The sequence below is a fragment of the Protopterus annectens genome, chromosome 3.part1 (assembly GCF_019279795.1).
Source record: "Protopterus annectens isolate FY-2018-M chromosome 3.part1, PAN1.0, whole genome shotgun sequence".
NCBI lineage: Eukaryota > Metazoa > Chordata > Ceratodontiformes > Protopteridae > Protopterus > Protopterus annectens.
The window spans coordinates 735,339,674-735,367,142 of NC_056732.1; the positions used below are offsets into that span (position 1 = coordinate 735,339,674).

At 41.8% G+C, this 27,469-nt stretch overlaps 1 protein-coding gene and 1 long non-coding RNA gene across 6 annotated transcripts in view; both read right to left on the minus strand.

The window, feature by feature from the left end:
* Positions 1–27,469, minus strand: part of SYBU (syntabulin) — a 1,013,882-nt gene that overhangs the window by 69,576 nt on the left and 916,837 nt on the right. The gene's annotated exons all lie outside the window — the stretch shown is intronic.
* Positions 1,675–4,185, minus strand: LOC122798282. The gene is made up of 3 exons (XR_006364237.1): positions 4,092–4,185; positions 2,906–2,907; positions 1,675–1,703 (listed from the first exon to the last, which is right to left on the minus strand). It is a non-coding gene; the product is annotated as an uncharacterized LOC122798282 (long non-coding RNA).

Here is a 27,469-nt window from a genome sequence, read left to right on the forward strand (position 1 = left end):
TTACTTTTCGTAATAAACCAAATCTTAAGAGAATTCTATGTTATCCTTCACTTAGTAGTTACTGCCCTACCTCTAGGGATCTAGGGGTTAATACTACTCCTTGTAATAAATGCAATCAATGCATTTATATAGATGAAAGTATTGTATTTGAGCATCCAATAACACATAGGATTTATAGGTTCAATACTGGGACAGACTGTTTGAGTACAGGCTTGGTCTACCTAGCTGCGTGCATAGGTTGTACTTGTTTCTATGTGGGTAAAATTAGTAGACAACTCAGAGAGAGTGTTAGGGAACATGTTTATCATATTAATAAGTGCTCAGAACATAATGCACTTGCCAAGCATGTACATACTCAAGGTAGTAACCATAGTTTTAGGTTTCGTGTTATACAACTTGTACTCCGTTATTAAAGTTCTAATCTATGGTCTTTAGACTGTCGCCTCATTTGCCTTTATGAATTTTTCATCATAGCACGTATATTGCTGTCTACTGCTGTCTCTGAAAAACTGGGTCTGTTGGAACTATTGGCATTATGAATATGGACACTTCGTTTTGAGCTACTTGGAATTTCAGCACTGACATTCGTTAGTGTTCCGTTTATGCAACTGATTGTTTTCACATATTTTCTTTTTATTTGTTGCATTGGAACCAGTACCTGTTCGTTGGTCGTATTTCTGCTGTTTATATATTTTATAATATGTTTGTGTTTTGAAAATGGTTAAGCATACATGCTTGGATGGTAGGGGCAAATCATTTTTAAATGTTTTACTTTCATTCAGTTAAAGCAAGACATCTATCAGTACTACAGTACAGTAAAGCATATGACTGCCATTCTTAGCAAAACAAAACAGTTATAGTGCATAAAATTAAATAAAAATAGCTAATAAGAATAAAGATTTAAAGTCACAAGACTGACATGCTTGTATAAAGATAGACAGATACAAGGCAGACATGCATGTATGTTCTTTTCATCTAGAGTACATTTGTTTAAAATGCACAAAAGCAAAAGGCAGACAACAGCAAATATAAATAATGTAAATATAAACGTGTTAGTTAAGCTAATATCTATTTTGTTTTTTTTTTACATTTTTTTTTATAATTGTATAGTAACACCAAACAGTTAAAGTTCTAAATTAAAAAAAAAAATCACAGATGGTATTTGTCAAACAGTTTTTGTAAAATTAATGGCAAGACAGTTAAAGAGATAAATAATAAATAAAAATACTGAAATCCATGTAAGCTAAATGTAATACAGTATAAATGCATAGTTATGCAAATCACAACCAAATTAAAGGAAAATGCCAAAAAAATTAACTATAGTTTATAGAGTATAGTTTGTAATCTCAGACCTTCGTAGACTGAATAAATGGTTACAGAAAATGCTAAAAAGATAAGATAAACAACACTGATTGCCAGACAAGTAGCTTGAGTTTTTCTAAAACATCATTGTTATTAAAACATAATTGTTAAAATGTTTACAGGCAACACTATTTGGTAATTGTAATAAAATGTCACAATTATGCATAGATGTCACTGATAATCTGTTTGCAAGTAAATGTTAAAAGGAAAAAAAACTTCAGTTGCATCAAGTACAGCCAGCAAATGGGCTATAGTATACATACAGTTCAAATCAATTGTGCAGGAGGGTATAAATGCCTACTAGTGGTAGTAATAACCATAGTGTTGGGGTGACATACATTCTATTATACCATGACCCCCCATTAATATTCCAAAACGTGCACGCTGATTGGCCAGCGTGCACGTTGTAAATCGACTTATACTAATGGAAAAAGGTCCGGTCGCCCGGACTTTTTCCATTAGTATAAGTCTCGTTTAAAACACTGCCTCGCTATGTTAAAAGAGTTTAACATAGCAACACAGGTTTAAAAAAAGCAACGGAGATCTCAAACAAACTTTACAATAAGAGGAGAAAGCTATTACATGATAGAACAAAATCCATAAAAGGGAAGTCACCCCTGATCATTATTAGTAAAAAAAATACGAGCACTCAAAATCAACTAAGGCCAATTTTTAGAGAAAAACTGCCATGGGTTCAAAGGACAATCATAAGGCCTTTTTCAGCTATGTTAGGAACCTGGGTGGAAACTCCCAGATATGCTCAGAATTAGTCCAAAATGATACAAAAATCACTGAACCCACAGACATTGCCAACATACTGGCACGGAGGTCCAGTGCAAACTTCACCCCCCCTCTCCGCGGCGCAAAGGAGAGATAACTAGCCCAGCGGAGTGTAGCCTCCCAGACATCTCAAATGCGCAGGTGAAAGCTGCTCACTAAAGCTAAAAACACAGCATCAATGGGACTGGATGGTGTCCCGGCTGTGCTACATGAGCTAAATGAGGAATTAAACCCGCACATAAGGCAGCTGTTTAATCTCAGCCTTACCACAGGATACGTGCCCAAGGAGTGCTGTACGGCAACTGTGGTCCCCCTCCACAAAGGCGTGCCTCACGACCCTGGTAATTACCATAAGCTTAACAAGTCTAGTCTGCAAAGCTATGGAGGGGATCACAATGGAGCTCATAAACAAAGATATAAGGGACTTGCAGACACTGGACCCGACCCAGTTTGGCTTCGTCAAGGGCAGATCATGCCTTTTAAACCTGGTCGACTTCTTCAAGTCACCAAGGCCATTGATGAGGGAAAGGCAGTCCATACAGCCTACCTTGACCTTGCAAGGCTTTGACACAATACTCCACTCGGTATTGTAGAAAAACTTACCAGCTTAAATGTAAACCCATATGTCACAAGATGGGTTGCAAACTGGCTTAAGGACAGAACCCACAGGGTTAGAGTTGCTGGCGCTATGTCAGACTCCAAGCCGGTCACAAGTGGTGTCCCACAGGGCTCGGTCCTTGGCCCCCTATTGTTCGGCATCTACTTCTCAAGTACAGGCCAACATGGGAGGACTTTTGACAAAGTTTGCAGACGACTGCAAACTGGCCATAGTGGAAAGTGCATCGGACATGGATATCCTTCAGAAGGGACTCACGGAAACAGATAGCTGGTGCCAGAACCATGGCCTGAAGTTAAATGCCAAAAAATGTATAGTCATACCCTTCGGGAAAAACAAGGTAACCCCAAGCTACCATATAGGTGGCAATCCACTAAGCACAGAAGAGGTTATCAGGGACCTGGGGACCCAGGTTGACAGTGGCCTTTCTTTTGACACTCACATTGCTAAAGTGGTTAGAAAGACCTTCTACATTGCCCACGTGATCATGAAGGGATTCACATCCAGATCTAGTGAGGTCATTGTTCCCCTGTACTCTTCACTTATCAGACCAATGATCGAGTACAATGCCCCATTCGGGATGTATCTCACCCGACATCTGCAGCAATTGGAGAGACCCCAAAAGTTCCTCACCAAAAGGATAAAGGACTCCAAAATCTGTCATATGCTGCCAGATTGAAGAAACTCCAGCTCTATTCAGTCGCATACCGCCTGCTCAGAGGTGACATGTGCCTGACATACAAGGCCATGTCCAACCCGAATTAATGGACATGCTCCACCTCAAAAATCCAAATCCACCAAAATCACTAGAGCAAGCGATTTAAACCTTAGCACGGATATAAATAGGACGTGCTGGAGGGATAGATTTATCACCAAAAACTCCTATGCTGTGGAATAAAATCCCGGTCCATGTGAGGCAGAGCACCTCGCTGGCTCTGTTCAAGAGAAATCTTGACCCGTGGATGGGAGATCGTAGGTTTACCCCGGGAATCATCTCTGTGTCACTGCTGGACAGAGGCACAACAAACTAATGGGCACAGTATTTTTCATATAAGGTGGCGTAAGCCACAAAACTTTGGGCTAGGCTTATAAATGCCTTAGGGCAGATAGCCTAGTATAAACCTATGAACTGCTGCGGATACCAGACAGCTGCGGAAGGGCAGCAAAGAGGCATTATACAATGCCATTATTTTAGAAAAGTGATTATTTCTTTTCTTAAATAATGTCATAGTATAATAGCAATAACCATTCTGGTGTGCGGGATTTACCCACGGTTGTCTTTGGTCGTGGGTAAATCCCGCATTACCCACACCCAGGCGTGGGTTATTGCTACATTCTCACAGCATAAATCAGGTAAACAGTGCTGCAGTACTACAGGGGGAGGGGTACTTTCTCAGTTTTACACTGACTGTATAAGCAGTACTGCACAAGGGTCTGAAATAAAGCTACAAAAAAAAAAATAAACAACAAGGGTCTGAAATAAAGCTACAGAAAAAAAAAAATAAACAAGAGTCTAAAATAAACCTACAGAAAAAAATAAACAAGGGTCTAAAATAAAACTACAGAAAAAATAAACAACAAGGGTCAGAAATAAAGCTACAAGAAAAAAATAATATCTCATTCCTTCTTGACAATACTCTTTTACGGGGAGAAAAAAAAACAGGTATTAGTGTATTAAAAATACTGGTAAACTGGATTAAACCTGACAGGATAAGATACTTTACAAGTTGCTAATTTATTTATTTATTTTTTTACATTTGTTGACCGGGATAGTCTGACTGGATGCATGTCTATTTTCAGCAGAGGCCCGGGGAGAAAAGCTCCAAGGGTAAGCAGATAGAGCATTACATAATACCAGCATTACATATTGCAAACAGACTATTTACAGAGATTACATAAGTAAGCAAGTTAAACAAGTCCCACAGGTTACAGTTAATCCTGAGCACAAGTCAGGATTAAATTAAATTACACAGTAAACTAGTTAACAGGTTTTTACACATTCTAGAGAGAGTTAGCCAGGCTTGATACATTGACATAGCCAGTTAAGTGACAAATGTTGTTTGAGTCTAGTTTTAAATTGACCTAAGGTGGAAAGTAAGGTAATCAGCTGGAAGAGAGTTCCAGGATCTACTTACAGAGTTTGCAAAGAGAGAATCACCGGCTGTGTTAATAATTTTGCTAGTCTGAATTAGTAGTTTGTTAGAGGATCGAAGCGGTCTAGGATTGTTATAGGGGGTGATAATATTTTTAAGTGCAGGAGTATTGTCCGGATTATAGAGGATTTTATAGGCCATAATCAGTTGGTTATACTGGATTAGGCTGGGTAGTTCAAGCCAACCAAGCTGATTTAGATTGATGCAATGATGTGTCCTAAAAGGCAGCCCAGTGGCAAACCTGGCAATGTGGTTGTAGCAAATTGAGAGTTTGTTGAGGACAATCTTGTTTAAATTCGAGACTAGAGGGGATGCATACAGAAGGGTTGAAAGAAGGTGAAAGCGAGCTATGGCAATTTTAGCTGGAGGAGTTAGGAAGGCTTTTATTCTGTAAAGTGACCCTAGTTTTTTATTGATGGTTTTGATAGATTCGTTAACATGTAGGTCACATTTTAGATTATTGTCTATGATGACACCTAATAGTTTTGTAGATTGGTCAGGGGAGATTATTGTGCCATCATTTGATTTTATGGTAAAGGTGAAAGTAGTAGATCTACGTGTTGGTAAAAATAACAGCATTTTAGTTTTTTTGGGATTTAGGATCAGACTATGTTCAGAAAGTCAGTTTTCTATTGTATTAAAGGTGGTCTGGGTAGCTGACCATAACTCTACTGGAGATGTGGCTGAGCAAATCAGAGTAGAGTCATCAGTATATTGGATACAGCTGACTTTTGGGATGACAGTATAAAGGTCGTTAATGAAGTAATAGCTAACATAATAGTTATTATTGTACTGTTTAGTATTAAACTGTACTTGCAACATGATAAACTGCAAATCTATACAAGAGATTATTTTAAATTGCTTTATTAAAGCTATACAAGACAGAATAAAGATATGCAAAATGCATACATGTTTCTAATAGCAAGAATGGTCACCTTTTTTAATATTTTTGGCAAAACAATGTTGGTATAAAAAAGTATGAATGTTTCTAATTGCTGAGTATATAGTTTAAAATAACAGGACGTATGCCTCTGGTGGCAATTCCACTAAATACTTCTAAAAAGACATAAAAAATTTCCAAAATTTTGCTTAATATTGATGTTATTAAGTTTGTAAGATTAGACTAAATGTACTTTGCAGTCTTTGGATGTACAAATGTAGAAAAATGCAGTACAAATGATAGTCTTTGTATGTACAAATGCAGAAGAATTCAGTACACATGAAATTAATGTCTAGTAATAAATGTGTAAAAAACATATTTAACGAGAAAAAAAATGGGTCCAGGATACCTACTAAATTAAAATGCATAAATAGCAAACAGTCTGTGTAAATATATACTGTACAGAAAGTGATGTGTCTGAATATCTGTATAATTCAAATTTCTGAATGTAAAGAGTGAATAGATTGAGACCGCTGTACTGCTAAAGTCTACTGCAGTACTGTTATCTAGTATCTGGCTAAAGAGACCATTATTATTGACCTTAGAAGCACAGCATTAATCTCACTGATGGTGGTGGATGATGCAGAATGTGAAAGGCTGTAAGATGAAGTGACAGAACTCTGGACTATCTGGGGAAAACAGACTATCTGTAGTTTGATGTTTAGGTGGCATCCTATGAACTCTACGCTCTGTGTTGTATCTGTAAACTTACCAAAATGTCATCCAAGTGCAGAAGCAACTGGAATACCTGGTCCAGGTGAGTTAGCTGCAGATGCTCTGTGGACTCTGTGGAGCCAGTGAGGAGACCATTATCGAGGTATGGGAAGACTTGGATCCCCAGTAGGTGCAGGTGCGATGCTATTACTGCCATCATCTTGGTGAACACCCTGGGGACTGTGGTGAGACCAAACGGAAGCACTCAGAATTAGTAGTGATTGTCTCCAGTCAGAAGCAGAGAAATTTCCTGGATTGCTTTGCTATTTGACATGACAGTAGGCATCCTGCAGATCTATGGAGCACAGCCAATCATCCTTCCCCAACAAAGTTAAAATGGTGGTGTGGCCATCCAGAACTTTGTCTGTCTCGCAAACTGATTTAGGTGACTCAGATCCAAAATAAGTTGGAGGTCCCTGGTCTTTGGTACTAAAAAGAACCTGGAATAGACTCCAGATTCTAACTGGTCATGGGGGACCAGTTGGATGACTCTTTTTCTAGCGGCTTTGAGATTTCTACGGCTGTAAGTCCCACTGATTGGGCAGAACATAGGGGATTTTCGTCTTTTTCTGAAGTGGAGGGAAAAGAGAATTCAACAGCCTCTGGATATTATTTCTAACACCCACGAATCTGAGGCTATTCTGTGCCAGGCTAGAAGGTGCAGGGATAGGTTCCTCTGACTGTCTCAAGAGTGCAGCAGTCAGACAACCATTCAGGAACACTGAAAGGCTTTCTAGGAAAAAGGACTGCAAAAGCATTGGTTATGGGGTCTGCCTCTGCCTCCTGGGCATTGTACAAAGGCAGATTAACAATATCTAAATATCTAAACACCTGTTTTTTCCCTAAACAACAAGGACGATCACACAAAAAAACGCCCAAGGTCTTAGCTAAGAAAGTTTGTTAATCTTAAGTAGTTAAGAGTAACTTAGCTATCTATAGTAACTATAAAAAAAACCTTAGCTACACTTATAAAATGAAACAGTGAGAGAGAGAAAGAAAAAGTACAGTTGTGTACCTACCATAAATGTAGATGTTAGAGTGTATTCACTGTTGCAGTCATTACACTTGGGTTATCCTGCTGGCAGGCTACCTGCAGTCGGGCCTGAATTCCAAAGTCCTAGTCCGGCGTCGGTTGCTGTCGCCTCTTCCCTGACGTCAGTGTGCCAGGGGTATATAAAGATGCAGCAGACGCCATTTTCTTCAGTTTTTCTTGCCCCAGATGTCAGGTGCCCCCAAAAGGGTAGGCTAAAAATATTGCCTATAAAAAAGCATGCACTAACATAAAAATTACCTTCATCTACAAGCAAATACACCACATAGGTTGTATAGAATAGAGAAGTACAGATAAGTCCAAGCAAAGAAAGGGGGATGGTGGGTGGGCAACCTGGACTGCAACAGTGAATACACTCGAACATCTACATTTATGGTAGGTACACAACTGTACTATGTTCATCGTGTTTCACTGTTGCAGTCATTACACTTGGGTTGAATCCCAAAGCTGAGATTGGGTGGCTGGGTCTAAATAGTATTAGGAGTGGCTATGAGACCCTGCAGAACTGCAGTGGCAAAGCCTGCTCTGGATTTAGAGTAAAGAGGTAAGTGGTAGTGCTTTGTAAACGTGTGCACTGAAGTCCAAGTTGCAGCCTCCAAAATATCTTTGGTTGGTACTCCACTGAGGAAGGCTGCTGAAGTGGCTGCTGCTCTGGTTGAGTGTGGCCTAATGCCCTTAGGCACTGTTTTGCCATGTTGTGAACAGCAGAAATGAATGCAGTGGCCTATCCATTTTGAAATAGTCTGCTTTAAGATAGCCTTTCCTTGTGATCCTGCAGCATATGCCACTAAAAGTTGCTCAGTCTTTCTGAAAGCTTTAGTTTTGTCCAAGTAGAAGCGTAGCTGTCTGTGTATGTCCAAAGAATGCAGAAGTCTCTCCCCTTTATTCTATGGGTTTGGATAAAAAGTAGGCAAATGAATGGAGCCACACTGGACACTACCTTAGGCATAAATGTTGGGTTCATCCTTAGAGAAACCCTGTCCGGATAGAAAATAATAAAAGGTTCCACAGCCATTAATGCCTGTAACTCTGAGACTCTTCTTGCTGAAGTTATTGCTAGGAGCAGAGCTGTTTTCCATGATAAGAATTTTATCTTAGCTGTATTGGCTGGCTCAAAAAGAGGCAGTGTGAGTTTTTCCAAAACAAAATTGAGGTCTCATGTAGGTATCAGTGCTCTCCTTGGACGTCTTATGTTTTTGGCCCCTCTGAGGAACTGCCTTAGCAGTGGATGTGAAAAAATAGGCGGTTCCGTATTGTAATGAGCTGAAATGGCAGGGGCATGGATCTTAATTGATGAGAAGGATAGCCCTTTGTCCAGCATTTCGGTTAGGTATTGTAAAATCTGAGGAATATTTGGAACAAGCGCGTCAATCCCTTGTGCCTGTTTCCAAGCACAGAATCTTTTTCATTTTTCTGCATAAGATTTTCTGGTGCTGGGCCTCCTGGCCTCCAAAATAACATCCATAACTGCTTTAGAGAGGTGTGTTCTGAGTGGATATATTATCTGCCATGCAGCCAGATTTAAGGTTCTGAGTTGGCTGTACAGGATCTGATTGCTTTGTTGGGTCAGTAGATGAGGAATTTGAGGTAAAGTCCAGGCTGGGCCTTGAGACAAGCTCTTTTGGATTGGATACCAGTGTTGGCGTGGCCAGTCTGGGGCAATCAGTATCATTTTTGGCTTCTCTTATCTGACTTTTAGGAGTACCTTGGGGAGGAGTGGCAGTGGAGGAAAGGCATATACTGTAAGGGTTTTCCATCTGAATGATAGAGCATCCACCTTCCATGCTTGTTTGTGATAAATCCTTGTGCAAAATCTCTGTAGTTGGCAGTTGTAAGGGGAGGCAAATAGATCTATGTCTGGGCATCCCCATTTCCTTGTTATCATGCTGAAGACTTGTGGATCTAGTTTCCACTCGTTAGGGTCCATGAGGTTTCTGCTTAGTTCGTCTGCCAGAGTATTTGTTTTTCCTGGCAGGAATTGTGCTTGCAGGTGCATTTAAGTCAATGCTGTGTTCCACAAAGTCATGGCTTGCCTGCAGAGGGGGTAGGAATGTGTGCCCCCTTGCTTGTTTATGTACCACATGACTTAGTATTGTCCATTTTTATCAACAGTTGTCCTGGATGGATTAGGTCCTTGAAGGCTGTCTAGGCATTCTGTACAGCTAGCATCTCTTTTTGACTGATATGAAGATGCATTTGGCTTGCGGGCCACACGCCCTGAATACATTTTCCTGTCCTGTGGGCCCCCAGGCATAATCCGATACATCTGTTATTAGTGTCTGCCTGGCTGTGGGTAAAGTAAATGGCTGTCCCTTCTTGTGGTGACAGGCCAGTGCCCACCATTGAAACTCCTGTTGCAGGCAGGGAATGAGGATGATTAATGTTTCCAGACTGTGGCAATGTTGAGTCCAAACACTTTTTAGGTACCATTGTAGCTTCCTCATATGCAGTCTTGCATATGGAATTAGCAGAATGCAGGATGCCATGAAGCCCAAAGCCTGCAGAATCTTTCTTGCAGGTAACTGGGTCTTTGTTGCCATCTTTTCGAAGTAAGAAGTCAGTTGCCTTTGTTTGTCTGGCGTGAGATGACCCATCTGGGCAGTTGTATTTAAGCTTGCACCCAGGAATATTATCTCTTGAGAGGGTACTAGTTTTGGTTTCTTTTCGTTTACTGTGTACCCTACGCAAACTAGTAATCTTTTTACAAACGCCAGATGCTTTAGTAGAATGTCCTTGCTCTCTGCTTGAATAAGGCAGTCGTCCAAGTAGGGATATATTTGAATTCCTCTTTGTCTGCAAAATGCAATTACTGGTTCCAGGGATTTTGTGAAGACCCTGGGTGCAGTGGATAAGCCAAAGGGCAGTGCAGAGAATTGGTAGTGCATTGAGCCAGCTATGAATCTGAGGTATCTTCTGCAAGATTGTCTGATTGGGACATGCAGGTATGCCTCTGAGGTCCAAAGTTACAAGCAAAGCCTTCTTGCCCAGCATGGGCAGAAGCTGCTGCAGTGTCAACATTTTGAATTTGGGAACGTCCAGAAAAGTGTTTAGAATAGACAGGTCCAGTATTGGTCTCCAGGCTTTGTCCTTTCTGGGTACCAAGAAAAGTCTTGAATAAAATCCTTGTCCCTGCTCTTGCTGTGGTACTCGCTGAATAGCCCTCATGTCCATGAGAGATGAGATTTGCTTTTGTGCCTCTGCCCACTGATTGTGTGGCAGGCCTGGCATACCTTTTCTCTTTGGAAGGGTGTGAAAGTGGAACCTGTAGCCCTGAGAAACTATATTCAAGACACATTTGTCCTGGGTGATCATGTGCCAATTTTGTGAAAAAAGTGCTAGCTTTCCCCCTAAGGGTGCGGCCAAAGGAAAAGTGCTTGGCATTGGCAGTGGAAAGTCATTGGGACTGTTTCCTATATGGCTGTGATTTGTCTTCTCCACTTTCGGAGGTAGAAGCACCCCATTGTTTAGGCCTGTATGAGCCCTGGGGCTGAGATCTGCCTCTAGGGTGTCTGCATCTACCTCTTTGTGGCCTGTCTGGCACTGGAAAGGACCAATTCTTAGAAAGCCAGTTCCTGCTAAATCTGGTTGGCTGAACCTGTAAGAAATCCTTTACTGTCTGCAAAGATTTCACTTTATCCTCAATTTTCTTTAACACCTCTTTCTGCCTTAACACCAAACAAAGTATCATGCTGTAATGGGGCATCCAATAATTTTGCTTTAACATGATCAGGCAGACTCTGTTCCTTTAACCAAGCATGCCTTCAAATGACAGAGCCTATAACAGCGGCCCTGCAAGAGGCTTCCAGTGAATCAAAACCACATTGCAAAGTATACTTTCCCACTTGTTCAGCTGCATGCAATAAATCCTGCATTTCCTTGTTTTCAGCACATTCAGAATTTGTCAACATTTTCTGTTTTAACAATGACATTAAGTATAGCTGATATTTAAGCATATGAAACAGACAATTTAAAGCCCTTACAGCCAAGGTAGCAGAAGTGTAAACTTTTTTCCCCCATCTGTCCAGTGCTCTAGAATCCCTATCTGAGGGAACAGGGTTTTTTGCAGTGGAAGCCTTGACCCCTTTGGGACCCTGAGATATAGTTTCTGGGTCAGCAGCAGGGTTTTTATATAGAAATTTATGTGAATCTGGAACCCTGTAGTACCTGTCTGGCTTAACGGGTGCAGGGGGTAAAGAGTCAGGAGACAGGCCGGACTCTGAAAATACATCATCTACAATGTCTAGTACAGGAGGAATAGCAAGGGATCTGTGCTGAGGAAGTAAAAGAAAATCTCTGAGCCTTTTCTTAGATTCTGAGTAATCTTGGCTCTCCCAGTGAAAATGCTCCCTCATGGTATGCAGGGTTTCCACAAAAGAATAGTCCTCAGGAGGAGAGGCTGAAGGGATAGATTCTTCAGCATCAGAGTCCTCATAGGGAGGAAGAGAGTATCCCTGTTCTGAAGAGGAATCAGAAGAAATTGAAACCTGATCAGAAGAGTCATATTCAGTGTCTTGCCTAGGCCTCTTTTCAGGAGGGGGATGGGAACCCCTGATCAAAGTAATTAGGTCTTCGGCTATTTTGAGCACCTGTTTCTTAGGCATGGAAGTCTGTCCAGGAGAATACTGTACTTGTTTCTTTGTCTTTAAAGCTGTTTTGGTCTTTGCCTTGGAAGCTGAAGTTGGCTTGATGTAGAACTGTGTTGGTCTGAAAACACCCTCAGAAGCCGATGCCTGCTCAGCAGCTTCGGACCCATCTGAGGGAATTGTTTCCGAAGGTCCAATACCTTGAGTATCCAGAGGCCTAGTTGTCTCCACATGGGAGTCTGAAGTGGCCTGCGGCTCTGAGGTAGTGGGTGTCAGGGGCTGCAAAAGCACCTCACTGAGAACCGGCGAACTGGCGACAGGCCTAGCGGTGGCTTCATCGTCTGTTTTAGACCTTGGATGCTTGTCCTTTTCTTTTTCCTTGCGCTTTTTATGAACTCCGGTCGGCTGTACCGACGGCATTATATAATTAAACCTTCGGCCAAAGTAATGAAATGCAAAACCGTACCAACGCTTAATAGTGCACTGGTTAAACCTAGCACAAAACCGACAACTAGCAACGTCGTGGTCAGGGCCTAGGCAAGGAATACAGTAAGAATGAAAATCTTTATGAGGTATTTGCTTCCCACAAGAAATACAATTGTTAATTTTTCCTGACATTGGTCTGGAGCAAGAAAAAAGTTTCCCCAACGGGGTACTTAGCTTTATTAAAGACTTTGGATTTGAAATTCGATTTCGAAAATCTCAGGAGTTGGCCGACCGGCACTAGCGAACTGCTTTTGCTTCAGGCACCGTGCGGCAAGAAAGACTGAAGAAAATGGCGTTGGTTGCATCTTATATACCCCTGGTGCACTGACGTCAGGGAAGAGGCGACAGCAACTGACGCCGGACCAGGACTTTGGAATTCAGGCCGACTGCAGGTAGCCTGCCAGCAGGATAACCCAAGTGTAATGACTGCAACAGTGAAACACTATGAACATCTCTCAGTGTAGGAGAGGAGCAGTAGGAAGAAAAAAATATATATAACCCAGTGCTAGAGAGCTCTTGCACATCATTTGAGCAGCAATTAAGATCTGAGCATCTTAGGTAGAGTCTAAGGAAATATGGGTAGAGGAGGAGTCAGAGCTCTGGATTCGATGAAGCTTTGAAGTCAGCACCAAGGTGGAATCCAACAACCCATACATTTGAAACAGATGAAAACAGGCAAGATTGGATCTTAGTTTCTTCTGCTGTACATGTGACTACTCATTGTTTGCAATGTATGACTCTGTTTATACTTCTTCCAGGGCTATGGCCACTGGTACGGTTTAAAGGAGGTTTGCTTGGCTGCATTCTCAGAACCTCCCAGATGATGTAAAAATGAGACTTTAATTCTCCCTTTGACAGTGATTTAGTGTTCGGCCCCTCTGTTGCAGAGGTGATCAAAAAGTATGATGAAAGGGGAAAGCTGATCCAGGGAATCTCAAGATTTTTTCATCTCTCCTTTTCCAAATAATCCAAATGATTTTTCTTTCTCCTCCTTCAATTTCAGCAAAAACAGAATAAACAGTCTCAACAGATTCCAGGTAAACAAATGTTTAAGAAGTGGCAAGGGGGGGGGGGTCCAAAAAATCACCTCAAACCTCTCAAAACCAAGGACAGTCCAATATGTCTGAATACTCAGCAGACCTTGTGACCCACTCCCACCATTGCCCATGTCTCTTCTAGCAAGTCTGAATCTCCATTTTTCTGTTTGGCAACAGATTGCTTCAGATAAATGGGTCCCGAAAATCACTCAACAGGGTTACAGATGGCAGTGGAAGGAAATTCTTCCTTTCCAGGGTGTTATTCCTCATCCTGTAGCTAGACACTTGGTTCCACCTGTCCCAAGGAGTGAGAGAACCAGTTCTCCTTCCTAGGTGGGGAAGAGGTTTTATTTAAGGATTGTCCTAGTGCCAAAGAAAGAAAATACCTGGAGACCAACTCTGGATTTTCCTTTCCTAAACCTGTTTGTGATGGTGCCCAAATTTAAAATGATGTCACTTCATAACCTGTTATCTCTTCTTCTAATTTTAAGTTTCCTGTTAATACTAGACTTTAAAGATTCATATCACATCTCTGTTCATCCACACTTCAGACTTTTCTTAAGGTTGTGTGTGTCTGGATCAAATTATCAGTTCTCTGCCTTACTTTCTGGACTATCCACTTCTCCAAGAGTGATCACAAAGTGTCTAAGCTCCAATTATAACTCATTGCAAGCTACAGGGTAACAATATATTTTTAGACGACTTGCTTATATTTGCAGTCTTTTTTTCAAAATGTCAAGAATATCTCTTGGGTGAGGGATCTCTTTGAATCGCAGCTTGTGCAACAGAACATTTGAAAGTATGACTTCCTCAAACAGGACTGTGTTCCTGGGATGTCAACTGAACATTTTGTTTCAAACAGTTTTTCTTCCACAGGAAAAAAAAAAGATCTTTATATGCTCTGTTTCGAAGGTTTTCCACTCTGACTTTGGACACAGAGGGAATACCTCAGGATTTTGGGTCTCATGGCATTTATGATTCTCATGATACTCCTGGCAAGACTCCACATGAGAAAGATACAGTAGTATTTGAAATCTCTCTGGTCCTACAATCAACACTATTATTTCAAATCCCAGTACTGGGGTTTGTTGGAAGAGAAATCTTTTGGTGGAGACAACAGATATCCTTAAATCCAGGTCTCCCCTCTTCCTCACTGCTCCAAAGCAGTCAGTCATCAGAGATGCTTCGGACTTTGCTTAGGTGGCAGTTTCAGGAGGTATAAAAGTGCAGGGGGTGTGGAACACCAACAACAGATGCAAACATATAAATATGAAAGAGATGTTTGCCCTGATCAAGGCACTCAACTCTAAACAGTCTTTCGCCTCCTGGACCTCTTCAAGTGGTTACAGACAATACCCACAGTCATGTGGCATATCAACAAGCTAAGGGGACCCACGTCATACCCCCTTTGCAGAACAGACATGTTAGATTCGGATACAGCTTTAGAGCAAAAACTCACTACAATCAACATTCTGTCAAAGCAAAACTGTGTGGCAGACAAGCTGAGCAGGACCAGGGTAGAGCCTCATGAATAGAAAACTAGATCAATGGGTCTTTCCAAGATTTGACCCATCTTCGGAAAACTCCTCAAGTAGACCTCTCTGCATCCTCTTTGAACAATCAACATGAAAAATTCTGTTCCAGGACTCCATGCAAGAAGTTCTGGAAGACAGATGCCTTTTCTTTTCTTTGGACAGGAACGTTCCTCTATGCCTTTCCAGTAATATTCAGGGTGCTTCTGAAGATTCAGAAGGAATCCCCCAAAATCATTGTGGTAAATACCTTCTGGCCCAGGCAACCATGGTTCTTCTCTCATTTGAAAATGGGCAGGGGAGATTACCACACTTCTTCACAGAATGGACCTATTCACAGAAGAACAGAGTTGTTTGATACACTCTGACATCAATCATCATCAACTGACTGCCTGGATGATATGGTACTAATTGCTTTTACACACCTATTTTCTGTGGTTAAGCAGAAAGTACTAATGAAGGTAAGAAAGTCTGCTACTAGAAAATGATACATTAGTAAATGGAAAAGGTGTTCTAGTTGGTGCCAACAACATAACCAGCGCCCATTTAGGGCTAGTTGTTCTCTGGTTTTACAATAGTTGTGCAAGTTACTATCCTGTGGCCTTTCTTATTCCTCTATCAAGGTTCATTTATTGGCCATTTCAGCATGTCTGCCCATGGATCCTCCTCTTTCAATGCATTCTCATGTCAAAATGTTTGTGAAAGTGATTTTGCATAACAGACTTCTAATTAAAAATGGTGACCCCCTCCTTGGGATCTTAATTTTGTGTTAGAGAACCTAACACTTGCTCTATATGAACCAGCTAAACTGGCTGATCTGAAGTTTTTAAAATGAATAACAGTTTTACTGACGGCTCTAGCCTCTGCAAGAAGGTAATCAAAGTTATAAGCTCTTATGGTGAGTCAAGTCTACTTCATTTTCCATAGGGACGGGGTTTCTTTGAGAACTAATCCACTGGTATGAGAATTTAGTTTAAGCAAAACCATTCATCTCCCAGTTTTCTTTCCTGAACCTAAAAATGAGGAAGAAAGGAAACTCCATACCTTTGATATTTACAGACAACTCGGGTATTATCTTGACAGAACTAAATATTTCAAATCTCCGAATCAACTTTCATTTCTTGTGAAGGTTAAGAATAGGGAAATCCATTCTGGGCAGGGCCAAAGCTCACTCTACGATGGCCTTGGCTTCATCTATGGCTTTTTAGAAAGAGCTGGAGTCTAGAAGCTACTACTTGGTCCTCTATACATACTTTTACAAAGCACTACAAGCTTGATTCCTTCTCTAGGTCTAGATCAAGTTTTGCCAGGCCCGTTCTCCAGGGGCTACTGGACCCTTTTCCTTCCACCTCACAAATATAGTTAGAAATGGTAATCTACCCATATAGCGAACATTACTGCAGTAGTGATCAATATCAAGAACATAGTACAGTTGTTTAAGTTAAACTTACCATAACAGTAGATGTTTGAATGACCACTGCTGCAGTAGCTGCTCCCTCTCACTATCCATCTTGTATTTTGATGATGAAGCTCTAAAAGACTTTGCGCTCAAACTTGTCTTTTAAACATCTCAGCTTGAGCTGCTTGACAGTTTGTGCATGTGGAAGGTGCCCTGGAGCTTTGGAAGCTGAATGGCTGTTATATCCTTGGCAGGATACACCCCATACACCTAAGGCTACTGCAGCAGTGATCAATCATCTACTGTTCTGTTAAAGTTCAACTTATACAACTGCATTTACTCACACCTAGAGAAATATAATTGGCAGTCCTAACTAGAGATTCAAGCAAATGGGGAGTTCTAAAATCAAACCAGCATACTAGTCCAAAAGCATTAATAAACCATATAATAAAAGGAAAAAAAAAACTCCTAAACCTATATAGCAGGACAAAGAACCCCCAAATTAAAGAAAGTATCAACTAATAGATAAAAAGGGACATAAAAAGATGGCATCCCCTGAACTCAGACTAGTTACAGAAGCCAAAGACAGCTCCTTTATAAACGCATTCTATGAACACCTTCAGGAATGCATGGATCAAGCGATCCCAAATAAAACCAAGACCCAATCCTCCAAAGGCAGACGTCCTGTCTGGTGGACCCCAGCCATAAACAAACTATATAATAGAAGGAAGAAGCTACTAAATGATAGAGAAAAATCCCAAAAAGGGAAGGCATCACTGATCAGTATTAGCAAAAAACTACGGGCACTCATAAAATTGTCTAAGGCCAGCTTCGAGAGAAAAATTGCACAGGACACTAAGGATAATCACAAGGCTTTCTTTAGTTATGTTAGGAACCTGGGTGGTAATTCCCAGATATGCTCAGAGTTAGTCCAAAATGACAAAAAATACACTGAACCCACAGACATTGCCAACATCCTAGCTGACAGGTTCAGCGCAAACTTCTCCCCCCCTCCCCACCAAAAGGGCAAATATCTATCCCAGCAGAGTGCTGCCCCCCTGACATCTCAGATGCTCAGGTAAGAGCCGCCCTCTCCAAAGCAAAAAACACAGCATCAATGGGACCAGACGGTGTTCCGGGCTGCATCCTACATGAACTCCAAGAACACCTAAACCCAAACATAAAACTACTGTTCAATCTCAGCCTTACTACAGGATATGTGCCCAAAGAGTGGTGTACAGCAACAGTGGTCCCTCTCCATAAAGGTGGTGCCTCAACGGATCCTGGAAACTATCGCCCCATAAGCCTGACTAGCTTGGTCTGCAAAGCTATGGAAAGGATCATCATGGACCTCATAAATAAAGATATTGGGGACCTACAGACACTGGATCCTACCCAGTTTGGCTTTAAGGGCAGATCCTGCCTCTTAAACCTGGTTGATTTCTTTGAAACAGTCACCAAGGCCATTGACGAGGGGTAGGTGGTCCACACAGCCTACCTGGACCTCGCAAAAGCCTTTGATACAATGCCCCACTCAGGCATTATAGATAAGCTCACCAGCTTAAATATAAACCCCTATGTCACTAGATGGATTGCAAACTGGCTCAAGGACAGAACCCACATGGTTAGAATTGCTGGAGCCATGTCAGACTCCAAACCAGTTACAAGTGGTATCCCACAAGGCTCAGTCCTGGGACCTCTCTTGTTCGGTATATATTTCTCGGAGGTACAGGCCAACACGGAAGGACTGTGGCTGACCAAGTTCGCAGATGACTGCAAACTGGGTGCCATAATCGACTCTCCCGCCGACACAAGCATCCTCCAAAAGGGCCTCATAGAAACAGACAACTGGTGCCAGAGCCATGGCCTCAAGCTAAATGCCAAAAGGTGTATAGTCATCCCCTTTGGCAAAAACAAAGTGCCCACAAATTACCACATAGGTGGTAATCCATTAAGTGCAGAAGAAGTAATTAGGGACCTGGGGACCCAAGTTGATAGCAATCTCTCATTTGACAACCACATGGCCAAAGTGGTTAGAAACCCATTTTATATAGCCCACCTAATCATGAAGGGATTCACATCTAGATCAGGGGAGGTCATCATGCCTCTTTACTCATCCCTCATCAGGCCCATAATTGAGTACAATGCCCCTTTTGGGATGTACCTTAATAGACCACCTGCAGCAACTGGAAAGACCCCAAAAGTACCTCACCAAGAGGATCAAAGGGCCCAAACAGATGCCATATGCTGCCCGGTTAAAGAAACTCCAGCTCTACTCAGTGGCATACCGCCTGTTCAGAGGCGATCTGTGCCTAACGTATAAAGCCATGTCCAACCCGGAATTAATGGACATGCTGCACCTCAGAAAATCCAAATACCATCGAGCTACGCGCACGAGAGACTTGAACCTCAGCACTGAAATAAATAGGACATGCTGGAGGGACAGATTCATAACCCAGAGGCTCCCTTCACTCTGGAATAAAATCCCAGTCCAGGTTAGGCAGAGTCCCTCACTGACTCTCTTCAAGAGGAATCTTGATGAGTGGATGGGAGATCGTAGGTTTACCCCGGGTATCACTTCTGTGTCACTGTTAGACAGAGGCACAGTATACTAACCTCGAAAAAGGGCATAGCAAAATAAATTTAAAATGGGTGGCGAAAGCCAAACACATTCTGGCTAGGCTTATAAATGCCCTAGGGCAGATAGCCTAGTATGAACCTATGAACATATCCTTCTTTAGTTATGTTCAAAAAGTAAGAATAAATACCCAGTATTACTCAGAGCTTATTCATAATGGTACTAACAAAATCTAGTGGATACTGCCAACATATTGGCAAATAAATTTAGTTCCAACTTCAACTCAGAGACAACTAATCCACACCCATTTATCCCTCTCCAAAACAAAATATACTTAATCCATAAAGCCTGACAACATACTTAGTTGCCTAATTAATAGCACCAAGCAAGTACTACTGGACCCACTCCTCAACCTCTTGAATCTGAGCCCAGCAACTGGTTTTGTCCCAATGGAGTGACACACAGCTGTTGTGATGTCACTCCACAAGGGTGGCCCACCACAGACCCCAGAAATTGTAGGCCTAGCTGCCTAACAAGTCTTATATTCAATGCCATGGAATGCATCATAACTGATCCAATTAACTACGACACCAAGAAATCTCTTCAGGCTAGACCCCCAGCAGTTTGGCTTTGAGTGAAGGTGCATCCTCAGAGAAATGAAGGTGACCAGTGGAGTTCCACAGGATCTGTGCTGGGACCTGTGCTTTTTGGCCTGTACAATCTTCACTTATCAAAAGAGGATGTTGGATTAAAGTAATGGACAAAATATCTGGGGCACTAAATGAGAGATTGCAACTAGACAGAATACTTGCATGTGCTCCAATCAGCAATATCAGTCTTTATGTAGGTCTACAACAGTGTCACAATAGGTTCCCATTTCTAGATTAGAAAGAGAACACAACCTGCTTTAATTGAATGACTTTGGGCAGCACTAGATCTTAATGGTAAGATCACGTCATGGAGTTTTACATTTACTGTGTCTGTGAGAGTTTTCTCTGGGTACTCTAGTTTTATACCACCTCCCAAAAACATGGTGGCTAACTGGCTACATTAAACGCACACTCCCTGTATTTATAAAAAATATATACACACACACACATATATATATATATATATATATATATATATATATATATATATACACACACACACACACACACACACACACACACACACACACACACACACACACACACACACACACACACACACACTGCATTCACGCTTAATCTTGCCACCCAGGGTCATGGCTGAAAATGATCAAAATGAGAGCAGTTCACTTGCCTGTTTAACAAAGAAATTAAAATGAATTCATGGGTACTGTCACAGGGTACAAAACCGTGGATGTTGACAGCTTTATGAAACCCACAGTAAGCTTATCTAGTTACCCTGATCCAGATAACAGTACCATCAGGCAGGGGAATTCAAACAAAAGAAAAAGGAGCTCTTGAAGTCTGCAAACCTTATGGCAGAAAAACTGGTAAGTAAGCAAAGAATACAGGAACATACAGGAAGCAGCTGGAGGCATTAAATAAAACAGAGGCATGGATGGCAGAAAGGAGTGAAATATAAATGAAACCAGCAAGATAGTATATACTTGATTATATAAGGGTGAGTGAGCAGCAGGGTACCACAGTCCATGGAAACACATCCCTCAGATAAAGAAATGAGGATATACTACCCAAGAGTACATACTTCTGGTAAAATGCCAAAGGTAGCAGACAGGGACCATACAGAAAGACAGTGCTTCCAACTGTGAATAAATAGGTGGAGCACTACAACTACACAAAGGAATTGTCCTGTCAAAGACATTAAGACAATAAAGACATTTAGGACTGCCAAGTCTGCCCAGTGTTTCTGCAAATAAAACCAGCTCTGGAATATCAATCAAACTCTCCTTTCTAGTGGTTTGTTATCTATACACCAGCAATTTTATCATCTACACAAAATTTTATCTTTTTTTATATGCAAAAACTTATGCTTAAAGTATAACGTGAAATTGCATGTCTTCTGAAAAATGCAAGGTACATAAAGGCCTACATGTTTTATTAGGCCTAACTGCCCTGTTTTTTTTTTTTTTAATTTCTATACTGACTTCTGCACGTTCTATAATGACTCCTTGCTAATTTCTTCCACTGTTCTTAGTAACCCCTTTGCCTGGTCATTCAGATGAAAAAGGCCCACTTGTTCAAATTACAAGAATTTTTCTCTCCCTGTAGTACAAGTTGCTAGGGAAATGAAAAGTAGACTTGAAAAGAAAGTTCAAAATTAGAGTACTTTGCTGAAATCGTCTTAAAGCCAATTAATTTCCAGTTTTAAAATGATGTAAACATTAAATACATCTCGAAGCAGAGCATTTCAAAACTGGTTTATTGCCTCCAAATAATTTGCTGATCTTACCTTATTTAAATGGAGTATTTGGTTGTTGCATCATTCTGATGAAGTATTTGTATAATAGAGATGAAAGTGCTTAATATCTACTTTTAAAATCTGTTTGTGATTCTGTTATTTTGCTACTTTGTTATTTTTTTGGAAAGGATAAAGGAAAAAAAATACACTAAGGATAAATAATTAACCACATAAGTACTCCATTACTACTCAAAGTACAAAGTATTAGTGAGCACCTTAATCTGTTAGCTAGTTGTTGTGTCTTTCGGCTTTTCCCGGTTAGGGATCGCCACAGTGGAACTCTGGTCCGCTAATGATTGGCAGTAGATTTTTACGTGCCGAGTTGCCAGCTCTGACGCACAACCTTCAACGAAGGTACGCCCATTCACGCATGTCTCCACGCAGAAGACGCTCTAGCTGAGAATCAAACCGGACAGTGTCTTACTGTGAGGCGACAACGCTACCGCAGCACCACATAGCTAGTAAGTAAAAAGAAAAAAAAATCAGTCCCGTTTGAAAATCACAGAAAACTTCCAAGATAGATATATAGGAAACAAAATATAGTTTTAATCCATTTGTTCTTACCATAACATTTCATGCGTTGTCCATCTCGTCCTTTATTCTCACTGATGGGTCAGCGGATCCATCTCACCCTTTACATAAGCTTGAGGTCCTCAGCCAAGCTCGTGGGTATTTTCCCTACCCATAATGCACCTGTTCTATAACCTCAGATCTTGTTTGCCCCCCCCCAGCAGTGAGTGGAAGTATACATTACTTAGAGAATGTAATAAACATGGCGATCTCTGCTTAACATACAAGGCCATGTCAAACCCAGAGCTGTTGGACATGCTACACTTAAAAAAATCCCAATCCCTCAGAGCCAACATGCTCCAGGGATCTAAACCTTGTCATCACAATAAACAAAACATGCTGGAGAGACAGATTCCTGACCCAGGGACTCCCCAGACTCTGGAATAGATTGCCCATACATGTCAAGCAGAGCGCCTCTTTGGCCCTCTTCAAAAGGAACCCTGATGATTGGATGGGAGAAAGGAAATTCACCCCGGGGATCACGTCAGTCGCCCTGCTAGACAGGGGTCCAGAGAAGCAAATAGTGTGGGAAGAAATAGCCAGTGAATTGTTATGGCTAGGCTTGTATAGGCCCTAGGGCAGATAGCCTAGTACCAACCTATGAACCTATATTACACAAGCCATATCTCAGAGGCTGCAGAGTTCTGTAAAAATCCAATAAGAGCTACTAGGTCTACTGGGGGGGATGATGGGTGGGTTGTGAGAATACAGGATGAGATGGACAACACACATGGAACATTATGGTAAGAACATAACTTCTTTATGTGTTGCTGTCAATCTCGTCTTTATTCTCACTGATGAGACTTCGTCCCTAGCTACCTAATTCTTGGGTGGCTCATGGGAGAATATTCCTCAGAACCATAGAAAGTACAGTTATGTACACTTACCACAAATGTAGATGTTCGAGTGTCTTCACTGTTGCAGTCATCACTGTAGGGTTCTTCCTGCCGGCAGGCAGCCCTCGGTCGGCCAGAATCCCAAAGTCTGGGTCCAGCGTCGGCTGTGGACTTACCCTCCCTGACGTCAGTGCGCCAGGGGGTACAAAGCTCCCAGCCGATGCCATGTTCTCCAGTTTTTCTTGCCCCAGATGTCAGGTGCCCAAAAGTAAAGGCTAAAAGTAAAACAAAAATGTTTTACAAAACATTACAAACATTACAAAACAAACCCCATACCCTGTAGCAAATACACCTCAGAAGAAGGATGAAGCAGGGAACCACACCAATAAAAATATGAGGGGACAGGAGGGTGGGTAACCCAGACTGCAACAGTGAAGACACTCGAACATCTACATTTATGATAAGTGTACACAACTGTACTATGTTCGTGTTTCACTGTTGCAGTCATCACTGTAGGGTTGAATCCCAAAGCTGAGATAAAGGGTGGAGGTTATTGAGTAGAAGGGGCAGCTAGAAGGCCTTGCAAGACTGTAGAAGCAAAGCCTGCCCTAGACTTAGAATAAAGAGGGAGATTATAGTGCTTAGAGAAAGTATGCACTGAACTCCAAGTAGCAGCTTCCAGAATATCTTTGGTAGGAACTCCCCTGAGAAAGGCAGCTGAAGTAGCAGCAGCTCTGGTAGAGTGAGTCCTAATGTTTCCTGGGATTTGCTTTCCATGATGAGAGTAACAAAATCTGATTCCATGAGCAATCCATTTAGAAATAGCTTTGCCTTGGGAATTTGCTGCATAAGAAACAAACAGTTGTTCTGTTTTCCTGATATCCTTGGTTCTGTCCAGGTAAAAGCGAAGCTGCCTGTGCACGTCCAAAGAATGCAAGATCCTCTCCCCCTTATTTTGTGGATTAGGGAAAAAAGTTGGCAGGTGAATTAGTTTGGTTTAAAGCCACTTTAGAAACCACTTTAGGCATGAAAGTAGGGTTAGTCCTCAAAGAAACCCTGTCTTGATGAAAAATAATGTAAGGTTCCACAGCCATGAGTGCTTGTAACTCAGAGACTCTCCTGGCTGAAGTTAAAGCCAGTAGGATAACAGTCTTCCATGATAAATACTTTATATCAGATGCGGCCGCAGGCTCAAAAGGAGGGAGAGTTAGTTTTTCCAGGACATAATTGAGGTCCCAGGCAGGGATGGGTGGTGTCCTGGGGGCCTTAAATTCTTTGCTCCTCTGAGATATTGTTTCAGAAGTGGATGTGAAAAAATTGGAGGATCTGTATTATAATGTGCAGAGATAGCTGAGGCATGTACTTTTATGGAGGAAAAAGATAAACCATTATGCAACATATCTGTTAGGTAATGTAAAATCAATGGAATATTTGGAATGTGAGGATCTGATTCCTGAGCATGCATCCAGATGCAAAATCTATTCCATTTACCTTCATAAGATTTCCTAGTGCTAGGCCTTCTGGCTTCTAAGATAACATCCATGACCTGTTTGGAAAGGGTAGGATTAATCATAGACCCTGAATACGCCAGGCTGCCAGGCTGAGAGTTTTGATATGAGAGTGCAGGACCTGGCCCTGATGTTGAGACAAAAGATTTGGAATCTGAGGTAGAATCCAAGGAGGTTCCTGGGATAGATTTATCAGTGTTGAGTACCAAAATTGTCAAGGCCAATTCGCGGCTAGTAGGATCAGCTTTGGTTTGTCCTGTTTTATTTTTAATAACACCCTTGGTAGAAGAGGTAGTGGTGGAAAGGCATACCCCGAGAGTTTCCTCCAACTGAATGAGAGAGCATCCACTTTCCATGCTAGCTTGCGATATGTCCTTGTGCAAAAAGTCTGTAACTGGTAGTTGTGTGGAGATGCAAAAAGATCTATGTCCGGGCAGCCCCAGGCTTCTGTAATCATCTTGAATATTTGGGTGTCTAGCATCCACTCGTGTGGGTCCGACAGGTTCCTGCTCAGGCTGTCTGCCAGAGTGTTTTGTTTCCCTGGCAGGAACTGAGCTTGTAGGTCCATTTTGCAAGCTAGTGCTGTGTTCCACAGAGTCATGGCTAATCTGCAAAGGGGGTAGGAGTGTGAACCCCCTTGCTTGTTTATGTACCACATAACTGTGGTGTTGTCTGTCTGTATCAGTAGCTGCCTGACTGTAAAAGATCCCTGAAAGCCAAGAGGGCATTCTGCACAGCTAACATCTCTTTTAAATTGATATGTAGATGCTTCTGATCCTCTGTCCAAAAACCTTGCAGGTCTTTCCCCTGCAAGTGGGCTCCCCATGCATAATCTGAGGCGTCCGTGGTTATCACTTGGTAGGCTGGAGGTAGACTGAAGGCTTTCCCTTTGTTTTGAAGACATGCCATGGCCCACCAATGAAATTCCTTTTGCAGGCAAGGCAAGACAGCAATCTCTGTTTCTAGACTGTGACAATGCTGGGACCATACGCTTTTTAGGTACCATTGTATCTTCCTCATATGCAGTCTTGCATATGGTATGAGTAGGATGCAGGAAGCCATGTAACCCAAAGCCTGCAGAAATTTCCTTGCAGTTAGCTGAGACACTAACGCCAGGCTTTTGAAAGTTGAAGCCAGCTGTAGTTATTTTTCTGATGTCAGGAATGCCATCTGGGTTGTGTTTTAAAAGAGCACCCAGGAAAGTTATCCGTTGAGTGGGTGTCAAATTTGACTTTTTTACTTTTACAGTGAATCCCAGGTACTTGAGTAGATTCTGAACAAATTCCAGGTGCTGGACTAAAATGACCTTGCTGTCTGCTTGAATAAGGCAGTCATCCAGATAAAGGTAAATTTGAATTCCCTTGAGTCTGCAGTAAGCTACTACTGGTGCCAGGCACTTGGTAAAGACCATGGGCGCAGTAGACAAGCCAAAGGGCAGCGCAGAGAATTGGTAATGTTTCGAGCCTGCCTTGAACCCGAGGTATCTTCTGCACTCCTGTCTGATAGGAATGTGTAGGTAAGCCTCCTTTAAATCCAATGTCACCATCCATGCATTTTTGCTCAACATTGGCAGGAGCTGCTGCAGAGTAAGCATGAACTTTGGTACCTCCAGGAAAATATTTAAGACTGACAGATCCAGGATGGGTCTCCAAGTTTTTTGCTTTCTGGGAACTAGAAAGAGTCTTGAATAAAAGCCTTGTCCCGTCTCTGAATTTGGAACCAGTTCTATGGCCCTCACAGCAATGAGGGACCTCACCTGTTTTAATGCCTCTGCCCATTGAGTTTTTGGTAGGTCTAGCCATCTGTTTGGTTTTGGTAAGGTGTGAAAGTGGAATTTATAACCTCTTAAAACTACATCCAGAACCTACTTGTCTTGGGTTATGTAAGTCCAACTTCGGTGAAAAAGAGAAAGTTTTCCTCCCAGAGGAGCTTCCAGGAGAGAGGTTCCTGGAGCCATGCAGGGGGAATCATTGAGTCTGTTTCCTGTAAGGTTGAGAACTATCTTCTCCACCCCTGGGGGTGGAAGCACTCCACTGTCTAGGTCTATAAGAGGTCTGTGCTTGGGCCCTCCCTCTGGGGTGTTTATATCTACCCCTCTGAGGCCTGTCCGAGCTGGGAAAGGACCAATTTTTAGCTGGCCAATTTCTGCTAAATCTAGGAGGCTGAACTTGTAAGAAATCCTTAACCATTTGCATGGATTTTGTCTTATCCTCCATTTTCTTTATAACCTCTTCAGCCTTAGACCCAAACAAAACATTATGTTGAACAGGAGCATCCAGTAACTTTGCTTTCACTTGATCAGGCAGATTTTGTTACTTTAACCAAGCATGCCTTCTAATGACCGTGCCAGTGGCAGCCGCCCTGCAAGAGGCCTCCAAAGCATCAAAACCACAGTGTAAGGTGTGTTTCCCCATCTGCTCAGTAGCATGCATCAAATCATGTAATTCCTTATTATCTGCACATGCAGAAATGGTACCCAGTTTTTGTTTCATAACAGACAAAAGGTATTGCTGATATTTCAACATATGAAATTGACAATTTAAAGCCCTAATAGATAAAGTAGCAGAAGTGTACACTTCTTTGCCCCATCTCTCCAAAGCTCTAGAATCCTTATCTGATGGAATAGGGTTCTTAGCAGTGGCGGCCTTAACACCCTTAGGACCCTGAGAAACGGTTTCTGGATCAGCAGTAGGATTTTTGTAAAGAAACTGGTGGGAGTCAGGGACTCTGTAATGTCTATCAGGCTTAGCAGGGGCCGGAGGAAAGGAGTCAGGAGTTAAATTAGACTCAGAAAAAACATCATCCACAATATCCAAAATAGCAGGAATTGCCAGGGGTCTGTGTTGGGGAAGAAGGAAATCCCTAAGCCTTCTCTTAGATTCAGAGTACACCTGTCTTTCCCAGTGAAAATTTTC